General features: G+C 48.1%; 1 protein-coding gene across 11 annotated transcripts in view; it reads left to right on the forward strand.

Annotated features, from left to right (window-relative positions):
- LOC104694460 (serine/threonine-protein kinase PAK 3) overlaps positions 1-20761 on the forward strand; it is a 129458-nt gene that overhangs the window by 54835 nt on the left and 53862 nt on the right. For 3 of the 11 annotated variants that reach the window (XM_039571897.1, XM_039571895.1, XM_039571896.1), the window contains one exon: positions 19970-20100. The exons of 2 other annotated variants lie outside the window; for them this stretch is intronic. The gene's annotated coding sequence lies outside the window, so the exon portion shown is untranslated. Of the gene's footprint in view, positions 1-3007; positions 3107-3355; positions 3496-4796; positions 4992-19969; positions 20101-20761 lie in introns of those variants that run through there. 6 more of the 11 variants (XM_039571894.1, XM_039571906.1, XM_039571904.1 and 3 more) reach the window with 5 other exon arrangements.

Raw genomic sequence — 20761 nt, forward strand, 5'->3', positions numbered from 1 at the left:
AGTTGCCCCTGAGTGACTCCTGGCTGGGAATGCCCCAAGGAGAGGCTGGGAAGCTTGTGCACAGCCCATCACAGAGACACTCCAGCAGAGATGGTTGTGATACAGCCAGTCCTGCCTATTTCAGTACACAAGAAAGGAGCTGTTGGGGTTGGTGATGCACCTGGTCCAGCCAGGTACTTCCTCCTGCTTCTCACATACCAAAAAGCATTGGGCATCGGGGCTCAAATTAGGGCAGTTTCTGAAGTTATTTTTGCAGGATGACATCCTTGCTTAGAGACCAGATGGCTCCTGAAAAAACAGGGTTTGGGCAGGTCCTGCGGGTTGTGGAGGCTGGACCTCACGGGTGGGCGTGCGGACTCTCGAAGCATTTCCAACTCGCTGGGACATCCACATGACAGTAACACGGAATTGATGTCTAGCAGGGACGGCCCGCTTTCCTATGCCCTGTGGGGACAAAGCCATCACCATGTCCATGTCTGGGCCAGGTCAGGCCCAGCCACACTCTGCAGGTCTGGCCCAGCCCAGCCCGTCCCAGGTGGACCCGTGGAGCAAGTCCAGCTTGCACTGCCGAGCCCGGCACCCTGGGACTGTTGTAGATGCCTTGACCATACAGTCACTTGTTTTCTCCCTCTCCCAGCAATGTGCTTGAGCAATGTGCCCACTGTCAGCACATGGAGCTGCTCACAGTGTGCAGCAGAGCCCTCCAGCTCCAACAGGGTCAGCGTCATTACAGCTGGGATGAGAAGCAAGGGAGCTCTGTAGTTTGGGCAATTTCCCCTTTGTGGCCTTTGCTTTTGCTTCCTCTCTTTGTCTCCTTTGCCAGGAAGGCATGGGACAGGCATGCAAAATCAGCTTCCTATCAGGTATGGGACAGTTGGCTTCCATCCAGCAGCTTAAAAATAGCTGGAGAACCCAGAAAGGCTGAAATGCACAGGTTCAAGGGCTTTGTGGTCTCCAAAGGCCAACCTGAAATGCACAGTTGTTTAAAAACCCTCTGTAATTTTCAGGCAAAACTCCACTGTGCACAGTCAATGCTTGCAAAGTTTCTTTGGCTCCCAGGAGACTTGTAGCTTTGGACAGGGCTGAGAGTAAGGGATCTGATCTGCTTTTTCACTGCATGCAGTCACGGAGTCAAGTTTCTGTTCTTTCACAGGGGAAAGGAAACTGAAACTTTCCCTTCATCTGCTCTTGCCCAGCCTTTGGCAAAGTCAGATGGGAGCTGAACTGGGCTTGGTGCTTCAGAGAGCCTGCAGTTTTCTTATGGTGCTCATAAGAGCAGTTTTGCTAAAAGTTTATGCTAAAACTAGATTTTAGTTGGACTTTTTAAAAGGAATGAAAGTGATTCACTCACAGATTCAGTCCTAACATCTGTAATTGCCTGATTTCATGTTCTATCTGCAGCTTTTCCTTGAGCTGCCTTCCTCTTTTGGAAGCCTGTAAGCAGGACATGTACTTCCCATGGCTTGTGGTGCTCCAGGGTGTGGGGCTGGTTGATGACCCACCAGTCTTTCTGAAGCCATCAGGAATGACTTTGAAGGTGGCTGGGTACTGCTGGTGCCCAACCTGCTCAGTCCTTTCCAGCTCTGAGCTGTTTTAAACAGCAGTTTGCAGCAGCCAGTGTGGTTTGCAGGGCTGGGTGAGCCTGTGGGGACCCTGACCGCTCCTTCAGCTGCATTCCCTTCCTCACTGCAGTCAAGGGACATTCCTCCAAAAGCTTTTCATGGACTTTGAAGGGGGAAGAGCCAAAGGTGAAAGCCTGCACTCTCTGCTGACTAACCCACCTTGGCTCAACAAGAGTGTCCTCTGCAGGAGTCACCCCATTGTTTGTCCCAACGCTCTTGGATGCACGCAGTGCTGTCACTGGGGTGGACACTACATGCAGCAGAAAGTGGAAGGCCTCCTCTTCCATTGTTGAGGGACAGCAGATTTGCACAATTCCTGCTGCCCTTAGAGGATCCTGAAAGTCATCTATCCACAGGAGTAATTCTCTGTGGGGGTGGAAAGAACACTGACAACTTGCTCTATGGCTTGACTGTAATCACTGCAGAGCCAGCCAGCTAAGTGACAGATTTGACTCATACTGGGGAAGAAAACCTTTGTGAGATTTCAGCTTACAGCAGGAAGGGACAGTAGTGATTCAGTAGGAGCTGCTTGTCACGTCAGTGTGGACTGGGTGACTCAGTGAGCTCTTGCTTCTGGAGAACCTGTCCTTTGAATGAGCTGTAAGGCAGCAGTGTGATCCCTTGTAGTCAGACAAGATCACATGCCGTGTGGTGGGGCTGGGAGGGTTTGTTATCTCCTCTTGGATGCATGTGGCCTGCCTTACCTTTGCCAGTAGCAGCCACCAGAAGGTAAGTCCTCATTGCTTGGCCTTGGCTGCTCCATAATGTGTCATTAAACATACCCAGTGCATCTCCATCAGGAGAGATGCAACAAATCAAACAAAAACAAATGGCCAAAGGTATGCTCACTTTGGTATGTAACAGCACAGCCCTTTCCACTGGTGACACCTGGAGCTGGTAGAGCTTCCTGCCAGCCCTGGGACCGGGCACAGCCCCAAGCTCAGAGCATGGCTGGTGCTCCCAGCCCCAGCACTGGTCCGTGCCCAGAGATTGTAAAATTGGTCATGTTTATCTGCACATTTTTTTCCCCTGAAAATATTGTAAATGTGAGATCATGGTCATCAAAGCTGGGTCTGTTTCTACTTTTGATACCTTTCATGGAGGAGCTGAACCCGTGGATTCGAAAGGAGCAGAAGGACCACATGTTGCCAAGGGAAGCAAAATTGGAAAAGAATGAAGGAGAAAGGAAAACACAGACCGTGAATAAGACTTTTCTTCTGGTGCGTTGGAGGATGTTTGCAAGGAACTGCCCTCTTTGTCACAGGAGTGGCCGGAGCCGGTCGCTCCAGCCTCACTCCTGCTGAGCTTCTCCCACGTTCGGATGCGGACAGGAGAAGCCCACAGGCTGTCACACGCAGACGTCATCCGGGGGAGCCCCGAATTTCACGGTGCATTTCCTATTCCCAGCGGACGAAGACCAGGGAGCGTGATGATGCCTTTCAGGACCCATTTCAGCCCCGGCCGGCGCCGGTCTCGCCTCCCAGGTGCCCGCACACCTCCGAGGGGGCACGCGGGCAAGGGGCCTGGAGGCGAGCACCCCCCCGCGCCGCGCTTTCCCTGCGCGCTGCCTTGAAACACAAGATTTGCCCCCAGCCCCAGCCCCGGCCCGTGTGTCGTCACCGGCCGCCCGCCGCGCCCATTGGCTGCGCCAGCGCGGCTGCGGCGGCCCCGCGACGCGCGGGGCGGGCGGGCGCGCGGCGATTGGCGGCGCGGGGGGACGGGCCGCGCCCGGGGGGCGCTCGGCGGCGGCGGCGGGGGACGGGCGGGGCGGCGATGAGCGACCGCGGCTCCAGGTAACCCCGGCCGGGCAGCAATGACCGACCGCGGCTCCAGGTAACCCCGGCCGGGCAGCAATGACCGACCGCAGTTCCAGGTAACCCCGGCCGGGGCGGTTCCAGATAACCCCGGCCGGGCCCTGCGGCCCGCCGGCGAAGCGCGGTGCCCGTGGCCGGGTCTGCGGCGCCCCGTCTCCTCCCGACGATGGGAGGATGATGCCGCGGGCAGGGCCGGGGTGCGCCGGTGCCGGGGTTGTCTCTGCGTCTCCGGGGTGCCGCTGCCGTCAGTGACACCTGTGTTGCCGGGCAGTCGGCGGTGACCGGAGCCCGGTGTCCTGCGGGAAGGATTCCCCGAGCCGCAGAGCCGCGGCTGAAGTTGTGTCAGCGCCGGCACCGGCCCTGGACGCGGCCGCGGTGCGTGTTCCCCATCTCCCAACAATGCCGCCTCTGGGCTGCGCTTCTGCAGAGGAGTGAGAAATTCTGGGCTATAAATAACTCCGCCTTTTTTTTTTTTTTTTTTTTTTTTTTTTTAAATACTCGTTATTGGCAACGCGCATCCGATTGACCTGTGCAGCAGCACCTGCCAAGTTTTTCCCAAAATCCGTTCGTGGAAGGGTGGTCTCTCCTTGTGCATGCATGGTGGTGTCTGATGCCACACTGGAGCTGGTCCCTGTGCTGGGTTGTCCCTTTGTCCCAGACTTGTACACCAGCCAGCCGAGGAAGTGCTCCAGCATGATGTCTGGCCGCTCCAGGCTTCCCTCCTCCGGCGGGGGGATGCACTCGGCACGGGTGGCCCCTTTTTCTGGTCATTGAGGCAGTTTTCAGATCCGGTTTTCACTGATACCAGAACACGAGCCTTGTTTTAAATACAGCGAGGTATTTAATGTGGAAGGCTGAGGGAATTCAGGCAGGAGAAGCCATAGCTTCAAAGCGAGCAACATCTGAAAGAGATGGTGGGCCCGGGCTGGGAAGAGCGGGGTTGTTTGGGGGCCTGCAGCCCCGAGGGTTGTTGAGGGGCTGGATTTTGCCTTTCCCCGCGCCGTTCCGTTTGCGGGGTGAGCACAGCGTGTGTCAGGAGTGAACAGCCTGGGTGTCTGTGCAGAGAGTTTGGCAAACCCCCTTAAAGGCTCGTGCCCCTGATGCCCCACCTGCCCGGATCCGACCCCGCGCTGGGCTGCCTGAGGGGGGACGCTGCTTTCTCTTGTCTTTCTGGGCACGGTCGGGGATGCTTGCACAGGGAACCTGGAGGCCAGAGATCAGCATGGGCTTTGCTGAGCGATTCTCGGTCTGACATGGACCGCCTCAGAGCGAGGAGGAGGGGGAGGAGGACGGGCTGTCGGGAGGGCCGGAGCCAGGCTGCTGCCTGCCTGCCCGAGGGAGAGAGAGGGAAGAGGACGCTGCGGCCGGAGGGGTGGTGAGACCGACTTCCCCGGCTCCTCTCGAGTGAATCCACCTTCTCTGTGGCTGTCAGGCGGGGAGGAGGGGGCTCGGGCACAGCTCCGGAGCCGCCCGGGAGGAGGACGCTGTGCCGAAGGAAGTGTGGCACATGGCTGCGGAGGAGCCTCGGGCTTCCAGTCACAGGTTACCCAACGATGTGAGCAGAATACGGAGTAAATTAGGGGTCGGGGGTAATGGGTTGAAGGTCTGGGACATGGACTGGTGGGTTGTTCGAGGCCAGGGAGCAAAGGTTGCCGTGGCAGGTTACGTGCATGGAGGGGAGGGATTGACTTGAGCCGGGTTTTCTGCCGTGAGCACAGGCTGGTTACAGAGGGTGATATTTGTGGCTGTATGGAGCTGCATGGGTTGGAGCTGCATTCCTTGAGCATGGAACTGGGCAGAGGAGCTGGTGGCAGGCATGGTGCAGGGGGCTGGGGCTGGGGGCTGGCTGGCTTCATAGGTGGGGGGCTGCAGGCAGCTGCCTCTGGGCTGCAGAGGAGGTTGTATTCTGAACCAAGATCTGCATGGATGGCATTTCTTAACTGAGTGACTCTGGATAACTAAAAGTAAGTCTCAGTAGCTCCTGTGAGCTTGAGCTCCTGTTACGGTATTAAGTTTCAGGCCTCATGGGCCACTGCTTGCAGCAGCAACAGTTTCGGAGGCAGCTGTAACAGCAGTGCTGCAGGACTCAATATCCAGGGTGAGCTGCTTTGGTTGTCACAGGCCCTGGGCTTGGGCCTTATTCACCTCAGGGCTTTAGCACAAGCATGCTGGCTTTTTGTAGGGACTAATGGGGTCTTTGTGCCCTCTAAACCAACAAGCCCAGCGAAACTCTGTAGGAGGATTTTCTGGAAGTTCGTGAGCATTTTGCTGCTCACTACAGGGAGGAGAACTTTACATTTCCAGGCAGACTGTTGACTGGGCAATTTCTCTGTAAAAATCTGACCAAAACTCAGAAAATGTGTGGAAGTTGGAGTCCAGATTGTCCTGTGTGTCTTGAGCCGACTCACAAGGTCTGGAAAAACAAAATTGGGCACAAGAGGTTGTCTTCCTCCAACCCTCCATATTTCTTTGCAGGTTTTGTACATACAGTTACAGGGATAGGTGAGACACATTAATCTCTGCAACATATTGTTGGTCATAACAAACTCAGCTCTTGTGTTAGCCATCTTCTGGCCTGGCAGCATTTGCTCCTAGAGGAGAGCTGGTTTGTGGGGAGAGTCCCACTTTCACTTCCTGTTCCCTTTGCCTGAAGCTTTCTTCTCTTTTTCTTTTAATACTTTAATTGTGACTATGGGTCCAAGCGTCCTTGGAGCTGACAGTGTTCTGGGATCAAAACCAGCTGGGATTCTCAAGGTCTTTCAGATCTGCCTACAACTCCTCCTTCATTTTAGCCATGTCTGCACAGAACTGGTCGCAGGGGGGATGTTGCCAGATTTGGCTTCCGCTGCCGCTCTGGTTGGACTCCCTGTGACTTTGGGACATTAACAGTGCTGTCACTTTGTGCCTCTCTGGCTTGAGTACTGATTTCTGTTCCTTGCTGTGCTACACAGTGGGCAGGCAGGAGCCCACTGTGATCTTCCTCTTTCATTACCATCCTTTGCTCATGCCAAAGGTCCTTGAAGCTTTTCTCCCAGGAACTTAGTGGGGAGGGCAGCAGTAGAAAGGGAAAGAGGAACGTGAATTAACTTTCACCTGCAGAAATAAACCTTTTCACTCATCAGTGCTATTTTGTGTTTAGCTAGCATTTTCTCCCTGCAGCTCTATTTTGCCTTTTACCTTTCAGACACAAATAGTTGAGCTTGCGTATCTTCTTTTATGTTGGCTTTGATTTTCATGTTACTTGAGGAATGGCATTAGGCTGAGTGGTAATTGGTAGGTTTCATTGGGCCTGGGTCAGCACAGGTAGAGACACTGATGTGAATGTCTTATCTCAGACCTGCTGTTGCTGGTTGTCTCCTGCTCCTAGCAGTAATTTTATAGTGGAAAAATATGACAAAAATACCTGTGTTTTGCTAGTGAATAGTTTCAGTGCTTGGAGTTCTGGAGACTTTTTCCAGGTGAACATCAGCAGCTGTGGCTTGCATGCAGTGAAAAGCAAGTGTATCACTGTGCTTTGTTGGAGATAGCCAAAGGACTTTTCATTTTGCATGTTCAATTGCATTGCTCCAACTTAGCTCTGACAGTGCATTGCTCATGAGCTGGCTTCCTGGGTTTTCTGAGACAGGGAATTGGGCTGCAAGGTGCCACTCACTGCTTCAGGCATTGTGGGATGTGGCAGGTGGGTGCACCTTGCTCTGGGCAAGCACCATGGCATCTGCCTTGTCAGTCCCACTGACAGGCATCCAGGAAGCTGGGATGTTCTTGATGCAGTCTCCTGTCCCCACCTTCTGGAGCTCTTGACCCCAGGAAGACTTGGGCAGGGGACAGTCAGGCCTACAAGTGCTCCGGGTCATTGGCTCCTGGACTGGGAGGATCTTTGTGTCAGCATGTGGCACCAGCCCTACCTGCAAGTCTGGCTCTTAGAGCACTGGGCTAGGTGCCCCTCCAGATACCCTGATGTCCAGTCTTGAATCATCCATCCCCTCCAGAGGCAGACTTGCTTAAACAGGGGCATGTCCTGCTCAGTTGGGGAACCTCTGCCATGAACGTTGCTTTGTTTTGCTCTAAAGACTTATCGTTATGACTGTGTGCATTAAGTATTCAAGGGTAAAATAGTGTTGTTATATATTCAGTGTGCTCATTTCCCAGCATTAGTTTTATTGTCAGTTGCTTATCTCGTAGTGTACTGACAGATGTGACTGAGTCTTTAGTGATGCAGAGCAAAGCACATCTCTGCCCTGGAGTCTTTGCTGCCAGTTCCACAGTTGGAATAGTTTTCAGTGCCTCCTCATGCTGGGTTTGGGGCTCGGTGTGGTACAGGTGCTCTGATACAGCACTGTAAGGCTCATAAAGATGGGGAAGAGCAAAGTGAAGGTTGGATACACATCCTTTGCTCTGCTCTGGTCATGTGTACTGTTTTATTGCCATCAGAAGCAAATTAAGGCAATTTGGATCCAAAACATGCGCAAGGAATCTTTGGGTAATTTCATGTTTCTTTATTGTCCCGATGGCAAAAGTGTGCTTTCTCAGGGAATGGAAACAAGGATTTGGATGTGACCCCTTGACTTCTGAAGGTGACACCTGGCACATGGACCAGTGAGCTCCGTGCTGTGGTCCAGCTTGCTGCTCATACCTGTGCTTGGCTTTGCCACAACTCAAGGTACTGCAGTATCATTTTTGTCCAGCTGTAGATCCCCATAAGCCTGAAACAAACTGCCACTTTGACATTGCAGTACGGCACAGACTCCAGAGCTGGGCCATTCTCATTTCCTTTCTAATCCTCAAGTGCTGAAAATGCTCTGGCACCTTAGCAGGCTCAGTGTTGCTCTGCAGGGTGTATGCACAGTTGGGTGCATGTGACAAGGGGAGTACCAAAACATTTTCTTGCCATGTCACCTGAGTGGGCTCATTTCTCCAGACAGTTTTGTTGAAGGGGCAGCAGCTGTGCCCCCCCACCAGTCTCTGTCCATTTGCTGGCATCAAAAAATTAGTTTCCTTTATTTAGAAAGGGCACTGGAAAGTACTTCTCTGTGTCTCTCGAGGGGACTGAAAGGCCTAATGTTTTCCATTTTCTGTCTCCTCCTTCTCTATTCGCTATTGTGAAGGAGAAGATCCTCCAGATCAGAAATTTTCGAGGCGCTTCCCTGCAGAGAGTCTAGATTCAACCTGCAGTGCCCAGATGCCAGCTCATATTTATCAGGTGCATCCAGCCATTCCCCAGATGAACCACAGGGCTGCTGGTGCATGGTAAATCTGAGAGGGAAAAACTGAAGGCACACAATTAAAATCCTGGGCATTTGCTAAAACTATTTTTAATGTCTCCTGCCCTCACAGGCAGAAGATTGTGGACTTGGATTTGGGATGCTCTTGATGTGTCACCAGAAGAGCTGTCAGATGTGTGCATGCAGAAATGGAGGCTTGGGAAATGCTTTTAATTGTGATTCTGCTCTGCACAACACAGATTGTCATGCTTTGAGCTCAGGTTTGTTTGTATCAGGGACAGACATTGATACCACAGCTCCTATTGGTGCATGAATATTTCAACAACTGAAACGATGCCTGCTCCAGAAAAGAGATGCTTACATCCGCGTTTGATCTTTTTAGCAAGCCTAGCCAGATCAGGTTGGCATCCTGGTTATTTATTTCCTACAGATGTGGTCTACATTAGCTGTGCTGTGCTATGAATCTCCTCTCTTTGTTCCAGAGAATTCAAGCTGGGAAGAAGTGAGATTTCTAGCAAGAAAAAAGACTAAAGCAGACAGAATTTGCTCCCTGGTTTGTTTCTTTTTGAGGAAGGCACCTTGCACTTTGTAGGATGCATGACCAGAAAGAGGTGGGGTAATATTTGGAGGTATCTAGAGTGGTAGTCTGTGGGGACAGTCTTCTCCCTTCATTTCTGTCCCACATCCTGTACCACACCTTCTCTCCATGCTCTTGTTCTCTCTCCACTTCTTCTTGCATTGGGGGAATGCAGAATCCTCCTTTTTAGTGGCATTAATGAATAATGTTTAGTGCTTCAGAAGGAGTAAGCTGAGACTGGAGTCTTCTGCAGTATATTGACAGTTCACAAACAGAAGTTGTGTCCTGGACCCTTCTTAAAAGCTATAGTGATACTGAAATGCTAGAACTTCTGCTACCTTTGTGTGTTTCTGAAGTAAATAGTCCACAGACCATCTAATTAGGGGGCTTTATATGCCCCAACTTGTAATGCAAACAGAACTTTTGAGCAACCTTTTCTTCAGGGCATGCTCTGTCTTCTCCCGTGGTCTATGGAGCACTCTGGACACTTGGGGTAAATGCCAGTCTCTTTCATGTAGTAAGGAGAAGCAATAAGAATCTGGTTACAAGGTAGTTTTCCAGTTCTAAGTCCTTGATTTGGTAAGCTCTCTTTCCTCTCACTTAGTGGACACAACAGCACATGGATGAAGTTCCCAGGCCCACACGTGACACAAGAGGTCTGTTACCTTAATCTTGAGTACTTTTTGAGTTGCATTTCATGTCGTTTGCATTGCTGATCCCAGAAGAATGGCAGAGCCTGGCCTCATGGGCACACCTGAACACGTGTGACTCTCTATTTGAGGACTGCATCTATTGCAGTGCTTATCCTGAGTGTAATTGCTTGCGTACTGGAACGGGAATTACACATAGCTGTCAGTGTATGTACCCACAAACAGTCTGGTAAACATAATCCCAAAATTAACCCATAACTGGACTGGCTTTTGGGCAAGGAGAGGAAAAACTGTGCTCTTGCATAATCCAACAACCTCTAAAGCACAAGTTCTCATCAGACTGATGGCTTTTTTTGGTGGAGTCATTAGGCAGAAGATACCTTGGCACTGGTCTACCCTGCATCATTGAGGAGGCATTGCATTGTGATCCATGGAGCTGGCTGTGTCTGACTGCAGATCCCCCCCTGCCATGGAAAGGGCAGCTCAGGCTCCCTCCTGTGCTGACTGGAATTTTGAATATTGGTGCCAGAAGGCAGTGAGCAGTAGGTGCATGCTTCAAGCATTTTTCTGCACTCTGAGGATCTCAAAGCATATTTTCTGTGAAAGCTGTTTTAAAGATTAACAATAAATGGCTAAAAGTCAGGCCTGGATAAAAAGCAGAGATGTGTTAAGGCAGGGTCTGACTGCTCCAGGGGGGCTGGGTGCCAGGTTGACTCGTGTCAAACACACTGGAAACAAAAGGATGAAGTCAGATGCCCAAGGTCATTGGTAGGGTACTGTCAGACCAGTGGAAGATAGCAGTTAGAAGCAAACATGATTGAAGTTTTGTGTCCTGAACTCACCATGGGGAATAGTGGTGTTGGTGTGGCTGGGGACCTTGAAAACCTAGGCTAGTAGGTGCCTAAATGAGTCCGTGGCAACTAATGAGAACAATTTCCATCCAGCAGTGCCAGGGAGAGAAGAGCCCTGGCACCCTGAGGCCACAAGGCTCATTTGAAACACACAAAGTGAAGGAGCGACATGTTGGATGGAGAATTGCTACTGGTGATATGTTAGGTGTTAAATGCATCTGACACAGGAAGCTTGTGAAAAGGTCTGGATTCAGGATGTGCTTGTGCTTAGCAGAAATGTTCTGTTCTGTGATTGCTGTGAGCAGAAATACAAGGCCCCCCAGCCCCTGCTCAGCTGTTGCAGGCTGGTGCCAAGCCGAGTGTTGTCAGGTGGCCATTGCACGCTACGCAGGTGGCCACAGAACACTGTGAGATTTGGAGTGGAAGATGTAGGGATCCCTGGGGACTGGGGATTTAAAGGTGCTTTAGACCCCTTTACATTGCGTTTTGCTTCCAAGTGTTTGGGAGGGGTGTCCTTGTATGCGTATATATCATATGCAAATGGATTTTGAGTTGTGTGTTTTGTCTGAATTTAGAAAAGGAGTGATTTGCAGAAAGAATCCTCCAGGAAATGCTGCTTTTGCAAGCGCAGGCCTCTTGACTGTGATTTGTGGGGGAGGAAGGAGTGGGAATGAGGGGGAGATTCACTGAGGTTTTCTTCTTTTCTTGTTGCGTTTTGGGAAAACTCCAGCCAAGGCCCACATACAGTCGGATGAATCAGCCTCCCTTTTGCCATAAATAATTGGCAGCTCTAGCTGCAATGCAGTTTTGATGTATGGATAATACACTTTTCCTTAGTTAATTGAGAAGAAACACTGCAGTAGACGCATGAGGTTGAGTTGGCCTTTGTATGGAGTCTTTGAGCTAGTAGGGAGATACTGTAGGCTGCTCCTTGAGAGGTTGGAATTTGCTGCAAATGATATTCCATACTCTAGTCTGAAGGCTGTCATTGCTGTTCGTCTGCTATAGAAAATAAATTTCCTGTCTCATACACGTGTAGAGAGCACTGTAAGTTGGCACATGGCACTGTTACTCAGTGCAGGGTTTCCTTGGAAGAGTCTGATTTTATAACAACTTCAACAGAATATTCATGCACTTAGATGAGTGGCTGTTCCTGTGCTGACAAATAAAGCATTTTGGCCTTCTCATATTCCTGTAACAAAATGAAAATCACTTGTTTTCTAAAGCATCTGGTGCCAATTCAGACTCAGAGCTTTCTGTGTCTGGTCTAGGATTTCCACTGGGCTCAGAAAACTTACCAGACAAGCTCAGCATTCACCACTGGAAGTATATGGAGTAACTGGAGGCTTTCTTGTCCTGGAAACAGGACATGGAGCAATTGCCCTTGGTGGACTAAGACTTGCCAAATGCCTTGTATTTCCTGTTGGAAGCCTATTTTTACATGGAAGGACTATATTACTTTCACAACTGTAGTATCTGTTGGTAAATATTGGCTTTAATAACATACGCTTCACTTAAGCAGAATATCAACAGTGCCGTGAAATAAGTGTGCTGTACTGGGGCAGTAGCATCAGTGTCCTTTTACAGTGTTTTCAGTGGTAAATACCATACCTATTAGTTTCATAGCATTTGAAAATTCATTAGAAACAAGTCCCTTTGAGGAACCTGTAGTCACAAATGTGATTAACTCAGCCTTGGAGTTTTAGTCATGACCAAAGCTTCATTAAATGTTGCCTGAAAAGAGAGAATAAGCCTGGCCTTGAGTTGTTTTTTTCATGGTATTGCTTCATATGCAGGCAGCATGTGGCCTTCCTCCCTCCAGTTGTTCTGAGGTAGAAAAAAATAGGTACAAATGCAAAGTCTTCACAAGGGGCAAATGGAACAGTTGGCTGTGTAGCATTTTGCAGCTGAAGTGAATCACAGAAATGGCTCTTTTTGCCATGCACCTTTGTAGGGTACAGAAAGGACTCTTGGATGTTTGAAGATACAAAAACAGAGAAGCAGCATGGCATCTCCTTTCCTTGCATACTTAGCTGAGGAACACCCCTGCTTGTTTGATTCAGTGTGTTACATGTGTCTGGAGAGGGGTTGTATCCAGGCCAGTTGGGCTGTGCTCTTTCTCTCTCCAGTTCACTGGACAAGTGTTTTATGTTTTCTTCAGCATAACTTTAAATGGACATTATTCTACCCCATTTTGAAAAGAACTTGGTATTTTTACAACTCAGGCTGTCGTATAACTAACCTTTTTCTTTCCTGAACAAGGTCATTACATCATGATGCAGTAATCCTCTGTCTGTGGGATAAACCATCCTCTCTCTATGTCTCTGTCTGCTGCTCTTATCTGTGCTTGCTCTTTCTTAAAGTGTGCATGGTGGGGAGGAGACATGAGGGGAGAGAAAAAGTTTTGATTCTGGCCTGTTAAACTATGTTTAGAGAGGATAATACATGGGTTGTGAGATGCAAAAGGGCTGTTGTCTCAGAGCTATTGCTTTGATACTTTATCCACAAAGAGAAGCTCCACAGTCTCAAGTCAGAAGAGCCTGGGGATGAAATTACACCTTTGCTAGGCTATGACAGGTTAAACTTTATGGAGATGCAGGTAGCAAATTATCCACAGACTGAATTGCAAAGGAGGGCTTTAATATGGGCTTTAAAAACCTGCTGGGGAGATTAAGTGGATAAAAATAGTTAGTTCTTGTGTCCCTCTTTTTGTCTGTAGTGCTGAAAGCAATCTGCGAAGGAAGGAGGGACAATGTTGTTATCTTGGTCTTAGCCTAGAGGAACCTGAGGGATGGAGCAATGGCACTGTGGGTGGAATAGGGAAGAACAGGAGCCAGCAGCAGGGCCCAGCCATCTTGCTGCCTGTCCCATTCCCTGGCCATTAGACTAAGCTGCCTCCCTGATTGTTGCACTTTCTAATTTGTCTTGGATGTGTCTGTATACTTTTTCCCGAGTCAGTTTACACCACAATATGTCATTCATGGCTAGCCTGGGGTGTGCCCAGTGAGATATGGTTCATAACTATTTTTGATTCACTTACAAAGGGATTAGATGACGTGGTTGCCTGGACAGCAGGGGCTGTACTTGGTGACTCAGTGGGTCTCTCCCAGTCCTATGTAACCTGAGGTGATGCCATCTAAGCTGCAGCAAGATGCCCGTGATGTAATTTCAGACTGACTGGCCTGAGTGCCAGTGAAGGCAGGGAGGCTGCACATGTGTAAGACAGGCTGAAGCAGAAGACAGACGGGGTTTGATTCAAAATGAGACCAGGTAACTGAGTAAAGTAGAGCAGATGTATTAGTTGTTGATTCCATCTTTCACCTACTCTGAGGGGAAATAGCCCATACTTATTTTACTGAACAGCTCTGAGTCTGTTGGAGATTAAGACAAATAACCAACTTGAGTCATCAGGTTGTAGTGTCTCAAAAAACTGCTTAAAAAGATGTCAGGTCCTCTCTGTGGGTGGATGTTAAAGTGGCAGAACTATCAGAGAAACACATCTAAAATCACATGAAGACTTCACTGTTAGCATCGTGCCAGGTTTGTGGCAGTGATAGAGCACCTCTTCCAGGCTGGAAGTGATAGACGCCCGTAGCTGTCAGCAGGACAGGACTATGATGGACACCTAGCAGGTCATGCTGGTGTGGGCACAGTGCTGCACTCACATGCTTTTGCAGCTCTCAGAGCAGACACATGCATCGATTTGCTTGGAGTCCAGGCAGAGAACTCAGACTGGGCTGTGCCCATCTGTGGGGACTTAGCTGTGGCTGAGCAGTCCCTGCTCCAGTCAAAAGGGACACCAGTAATAACCACTATATCCTCAAGATATATAGTTCTATGCTTTGTACTTGTCCTTAATTTATTAAATCCCCAAATCCAAGGGTCTTCTTATGGAGATTACATGGCTGACAGTATTTGCATCCATGTTTCATCTGTGCTGACTCTGTTGATGCAGGTAGGCTCTGTATAGTTCGGTCCAGTGTCAGTGTTGTAATGGAGAAGGGGAGATTTCTAAATCAGATTAATTGATTATGCTCTTTTATCATTTTCTATTACTAGAAAAATTCTAGCAGATGAATGCGTACTGATTTATTTGCATTATTGGTTTGTGTGTGCTGTATTCAGTGCAGGGCAGATAATAATCTTTGGACTCAAATTCCAAGGGAATGACCATGTTTGAGAAAAAACATGGTCACAGCAGCACTGTCCATTGACTGACTTTCCAGCAGCCATTTATTATGATAGTTTTGACTTCTTTTTTCTGCCACGCTATATTTCAGAGCAGCATTGATTTTTATTTCTTCATATAACTTGTGATTTGCTGAGTTATAGGTGACAGCAGCTTTCCCCCATCCTTAAGGGGTCATTTTGCATGTGTGTGTGTTTAAAAGCTGCAGAATCACATCTTAAAAGGAAAGTCCTTAGCTGAGTGTAATACCTTTCTTTTTGCACTTAGTTTTAAAGCCAAATATTAGAGAAACAACTCTCAGTGCTTTGATGTGGGTTCCTAATTTTCTCATTGATGCTATTAATATTGCTTGCCCAGTTTCTCTGTGGTGGGTGTCAGTGCTCTGTAACAGCAGCCATCTGTGAGAAAGGAGCTGTTTCCTGGCATGGAGTAAAATTTAGGCCAGCTGTGGATGCTGGAACCACATCTTAGAGACTGTTCCTCTGGGCGCTCCCTTCCGTGTGCTTTGCCTGAGACTCGGCACTGAGCAGAATTTCTGGTACCCAGGATCCCGCAGCCTGTGGAGCTGCATTTCTGTGTTAATGTCTGAGCCTCACACTCTGAACGCAGAAGGTAGGGCCTGAATTACTGCCACATTTGGCTTGTGCTGGTGGCATTCCAGAAAGCTGGTTCTCCTCAACTCAAGGAACTCAGCCATGCTCTTGTTCAGTTTGAGCAGTATTCCCCCTGCACCCATTCAGCACAAGTGGTGTATTATGGGTCTAGTAAAACAAGTGATAATGCAGTTGCAGCTCTGGCCTGATACTTTAGAGGAAGCCAGTTTTTCTGTGTTGTTTTCCTGTGATGTTGGGAAAAACATTATCTCTCTCTCCTTTGGCTTTAATTTGTAGGTATATAAACTGGTTAGAATTGTGAGAGCAGGGGAAAATAAACTCTAACCAGCATCCCAGGTAAGTCTTAGATATAGAGAATGTGTGTCTTGCCCTATGTTGAATGGTTTTGCAGTTAAACTTCTGGGATCTGAATGGATTTCCAAGCCTGTGTCAGAGCTCCCACAGAGGGTGCCTGACAGATTACTGTAGGCAAAAAATAGTCTGTCAGTACTGTTGTCTTAGTGTGAGTTAACTACCTTGGGGCATCGTGACACACCTTCTAGCCTAGAGGACAGTCCTTACGAAAAGTAATGATCAGTGGCCAAATTCTGCCTGCAATTATGTGGTCTGACCTCAACTTTTCATTTAATTTACAGAATTGTGGTTTATAAAATAGCTATGTTTAATAACACATCAATTCTTACCTTGATGTGACATCCTAGATGGCATTTGCAATCGGAACATGGTGTCAGGATTTCTGCTGTTTTCCAGCACACATTCTTCCTTTCTGTAGCTACCTTCAAAGTCCTTTCCCTCTCACAAGATTTCCTTTCTCAAAAGTTCTTGGGACAGGTGTTTTGCAGATCACTGCAGGCATAAGCCAGTTACTCAGAAAAGGGCTTCAACCCTGGAGGTGCTTCCTTATAGACAGAGGAGAGATACATGGTTCTGCTCTCTATGCAGCCTTTGGAAGAATGGAAACTTGTTTCTTTGAGGGCAAACAAACCTTCTGCAAAGACTTGGGAAGTGATTCATCTCCATTTACACAGTCTGCAGTATCAGCTTGTCAGACTGGGATCATATGTTACACTTTATGATATAATGCCCCTGAATGTAATTTAGATCAAGACACTCTTAGAGTTTGCAGCAGCCAAAGTTATATTAGTGCTGATGATAATTGCTGAAAGAGTATAATGATTACCCAGCTAATCATGGCTGAGTTCCATCAGAAATGCTGAACACTCACCTTCTGATAAAGGGCCCAGCTTTCAACTGTTGTGAGGCTTCGCTGAGCTGAGAATGGTGCAAGTCCAGACAACTGGCATAGATTCTGTCTTGGAGGCTTGTCAGATACTGGCCACATGGAAATGTTTTATGGGATCAGAAGACAGATTGGAACAGGATTTATGCTTTTTTTTTCCCTTGGACTTCTATGCTATAGAAATCAGTGGAACTAGTCAGAGGCAAAGGGGCAGAGCAACTTCACTCTTCAGCTCACAAGTCATCAGAGATTTGTATTATCTGATGTGAAACCTGTTTCAGACTTAAAGGAATGCAGTCCCAAATCCTTCAGCAGCTCCCAGTTTTTCCATTGCAAATACCAGAACCATGTTTAACCACTGCTGTGGTGATCTTGGAAACCAGAACCTGAATGGTCTGTGGAAGCACCAGGAGCTGTCTCAGTAGGATCACAGAATCGTAGAATGACTTGGGTTGGAAGGGACCTTAAAGGTCATCTGGTTCCAACCCCTTGCTCAGGAGAGCAGCTTGCTCAGAGTCCCAACCAACCTGTCCTTGAACGCTTCCAGGATTGGGACATCCACTTTTCTGGGCAACCTGTTAAAAATATGGAATGCTTCATGAATTTGGGTGGGTTCTTGGTAGTGAAGATGTTAATCTTGGCCAGGCCCTGAAGGTAATGTGCAGGCATATGTGCTCAGTAAGTCTAGGTAGCTTCTGCTTGGAAGATGAGTAGAAGTATTTGCTTCCCACGTGGATGGTGAGGCTCATGCAACTGGAGCGGGATTCCCATGGGAGCTGAGCACTGCCTTCCCTATGCAGCTGAAACTGGCAGTAATTTCTCTGTTGAATTACTGAATCCCATCATATTCTTTCAAAATTTATGGATAAAATGTTTAGCACAGAAATTTTGTCCCAGGGAAGTCCAGATATGGATTCGGATGGAGGCCTTGCACGAGGAGCAAATGAGCTGTACAGTGAGGTCTGGCAGTGTTTCTGATCAGGCTGGTATGTCTTTCTGAAGGAAGAGTGAGAAGAGCTTTGTTTTGACAAAGAGGACATGGAGGCTCTCTGTTGGTAGATGCTATTTGTTGATTCTTTCATAAAATCCTTAATGGAAGAAAGAACTTTTTATGGTGGAAAGTGCTCATGCCAAGTAAAACAACAAGAGGTGGTGGCTTGAAATAAAATCAAGTATTTCTAGGAGAAGCATGAAATGCATTCTGTTTTCAATGTGTGCCTTAATGCCACGTCTTAGAGTTTCCTTGATAGCGTTTCTAATCAGCAGGCCTTTATCCATTCTCTACCACTATTAGTTACAGCCTAATGACACATAATTGTATTGGTTCTTTATCACTCAACTTGCCAAGTTGTTTATCTCTTGGAAGGCAGGATGGAGAGGAGAATTTATTGCCTCATGGTCTCTTGATGTTCTGCAATGCAAACATATATTTTGCCAAAGCCTTTGGGAAGGTGCATTATCAGAAATTGTAGGCAATTGCACACCTAGAAGTAAAGGTGTTGCACTCTGCCTGCACTGATCATCTTGCCGAGTCCTTTTAATGTGACATTACCGTACATCCACAGAGTTTGGTAAATAGGAGATTAGTGAGAAAGCTGAGTGATAAACACTAATTTTTGATGTGTGCACATACATACACATAAATTGATTTTTTTGACAGCTGTTGCCCAAGACACCATCAAAGCAAATTTCTACTGAGGGTAGGTGAGTAAAGAGTAGAGGTGTGTAGTTCCTGGGGCACCAGAACAACTGCAGTGTTCTCTGCTGGGGCAAATGGTGATGCTGCAGCTAGAGGGGAGTACATCTCTCCTCCAGCTTCTCCATGGAAGTCAGCGTGGGCCAGCTGCTCAACAGGGCACTTGTGTCTTGTGCTGATGTGCCTGCTGGAAAAGCAAACTTGGGAGCACCTTTCAGAACTGCAAGCACAGCTTTGGCAGCAGAGTAGATGTTTCTTTTGTCTTACAAAGAATTAAAGGTAATCTGTGCTGTCAGTGTGGGAGGAGGAATCATTGTGGAATCATAGAATGGTTTGGGTTAGAAGGGACCTTAAAGACCATCCAGTTCCAACCTCCCTGCCATGGGAGACCTTCCACTAGACCAGGTTGCTCAGGGTCCCATCCAGCCTGACCTTGAACAGTCCCAGGGATGAGGCAGCCACAGCTTCTCTGGGCAGCCTGTGCCAGGGCCTCACTACCCTCACAGTAAAAAATGTCTTCCTAACATCTAATCTAAACCTGCTTTCTATCAGTTTGAAGCCATTCTTTCTTCTCCTATGACTACATGTCCTTGTAAAACATCTCTCTCCAGCTCTCTTGTAGCCCATTTAGGTACTGAAAGGAAGTTCTGGGCTTGTCAGAAAAATGGGATCAGCCTGTTTCACTTATAAATGCTCTGCTTTGAGTGGTGTAGACAGCCAGTGTAAACGTGCTTGTGCAAATTCCAGCCTTTGCTTTGATCCATTTTGTGCAATTGGATTGTCAAACTAAGTAGTACTGGCTGCTGAAAGAGTTGGGCCAGCATTTAGATGTGTTGGCATTGCAGTTTAGATTATAGTAAGTAATTTTCCAGGGAGAGTCTGGCCAGTGTGTTCTGTGTTGTCAGTTGGGTGAAAGAGCTGAAGGAAAGGCTGACGAGCTCCAGTAGATCAAAGTCCTGGTGGTCCTCCCCTCTGGTGGGAGTTACCATCCTTAGAGCCAAGTTGCAAAAATGTCTGCCTCAGCATTTGTTGCTGTGGAGTAGGAAAGTTATCCCAAATCCCTTTGGTGGCACTTTAAGTCAGCAGATGCTACATAGAAATGGTTTAGCACAGAGACATCTTCCTTTCTGCCAGCATCTCTGGGTGAACAGGAGCTTTTGGCAGAAGGGCTGCTTCAAACAGTCTCACGGGACACAGCGATGTCACATGGCTGCCTTTGCATGTTAAGAGCGTGTGGCCCTGTGCCCATCTCCAGAGCTCTCTTAAAAGGTTCTAGGCCAAGATCATTGTTCACTTTTTATAACTCACATGTTGTGCTTGGAGGAACTGATTTGTCTTGAATCCAGCATCACAGATTCCTACGAAGGATAGATCCAAGTTGCCTGTGGCATGTATGTCAGATAGCCACGATAATAATGGGACATAACAGCAGTCCCTCCCTTTCTACCTTTTCTAAGCACTCACCAGTCATTAATGAATTAATAATTTGCACAGAATCCCTAGGAGGTGGCCAGGACGTTGGTTCTTTGTTGGAGGGAGGTTGACTGGAGATCTGACATCCTTGGACTCTCAACAACTCATCTTGTGATACCCTGGTAACTATGTATACACAGCACCACTCACAGGTAAGTGGAACCTGAACTCTTCCCGTTGTAAGGGTGGGTAGGAAGTGGTTTTGTCTTTGATGTCTCCCTGGAACCAGGATATTTTAAAGCTTTTCAGAAAAGAGTGGGAGTGGAAGAAATGCAATTAAGTTTTCATGAAGGAGTGGAAAAATTGTTCTGGGGAATCTGCCTTGCACCTGCAGTGCTGGTGCCTGCACTGAGCCCAGGTTTCCCCGCCCCAATTCTATGCTTTCTTTAGCTGCTCTCTGAGAGAACAGAAATGCTCTTCCCTCTCTGTTTTGTCCAGAGACACATCCTTCTGATGAAGCCTTCCAGAACAGTAGCATATTCCCATGAAAAGATTCTCTTTCAAGCCAGTGACATGTAACTTGCTGAAAAATTCATGACCAGTTCCTGTCAGAGACCTTGGCTTTCCCATGAGCATGGCCTATGCCTGTCAGATGCTTTCAGGGGGGCAGAATCTGAAGCACAGGGTCAGTCCCAGGTGCCCATGGATTTGTTTCAGTATAATTGTAGCCACTGAGAAATGAGAGAATTGAGGCACATTGTAATTATGCAGTTGGCCAGAGTCCCCATGATAAGTCAGTTACAGAGCAGAAGAGAACATCTGATTCTTGGCATTTCCTCCTATGCTCCTGCACAGGGAGGCAGGATGGGAAAA

This window comes from Corvus cornix, chromosome 4A, assembly GCF_000738735.6.
Source record: "Corvus cornix cornix isolate S_Up_H32 chromosome 4A, ASM73873v5, whole genome shotgun sequence".
NCBI classification, from domain to species: domain Eukaryota; kingdom Metazoa; phylum Chordata; class Aves; order Passeriformes; family Corvidae; genus Corvus; species Corvus cornix.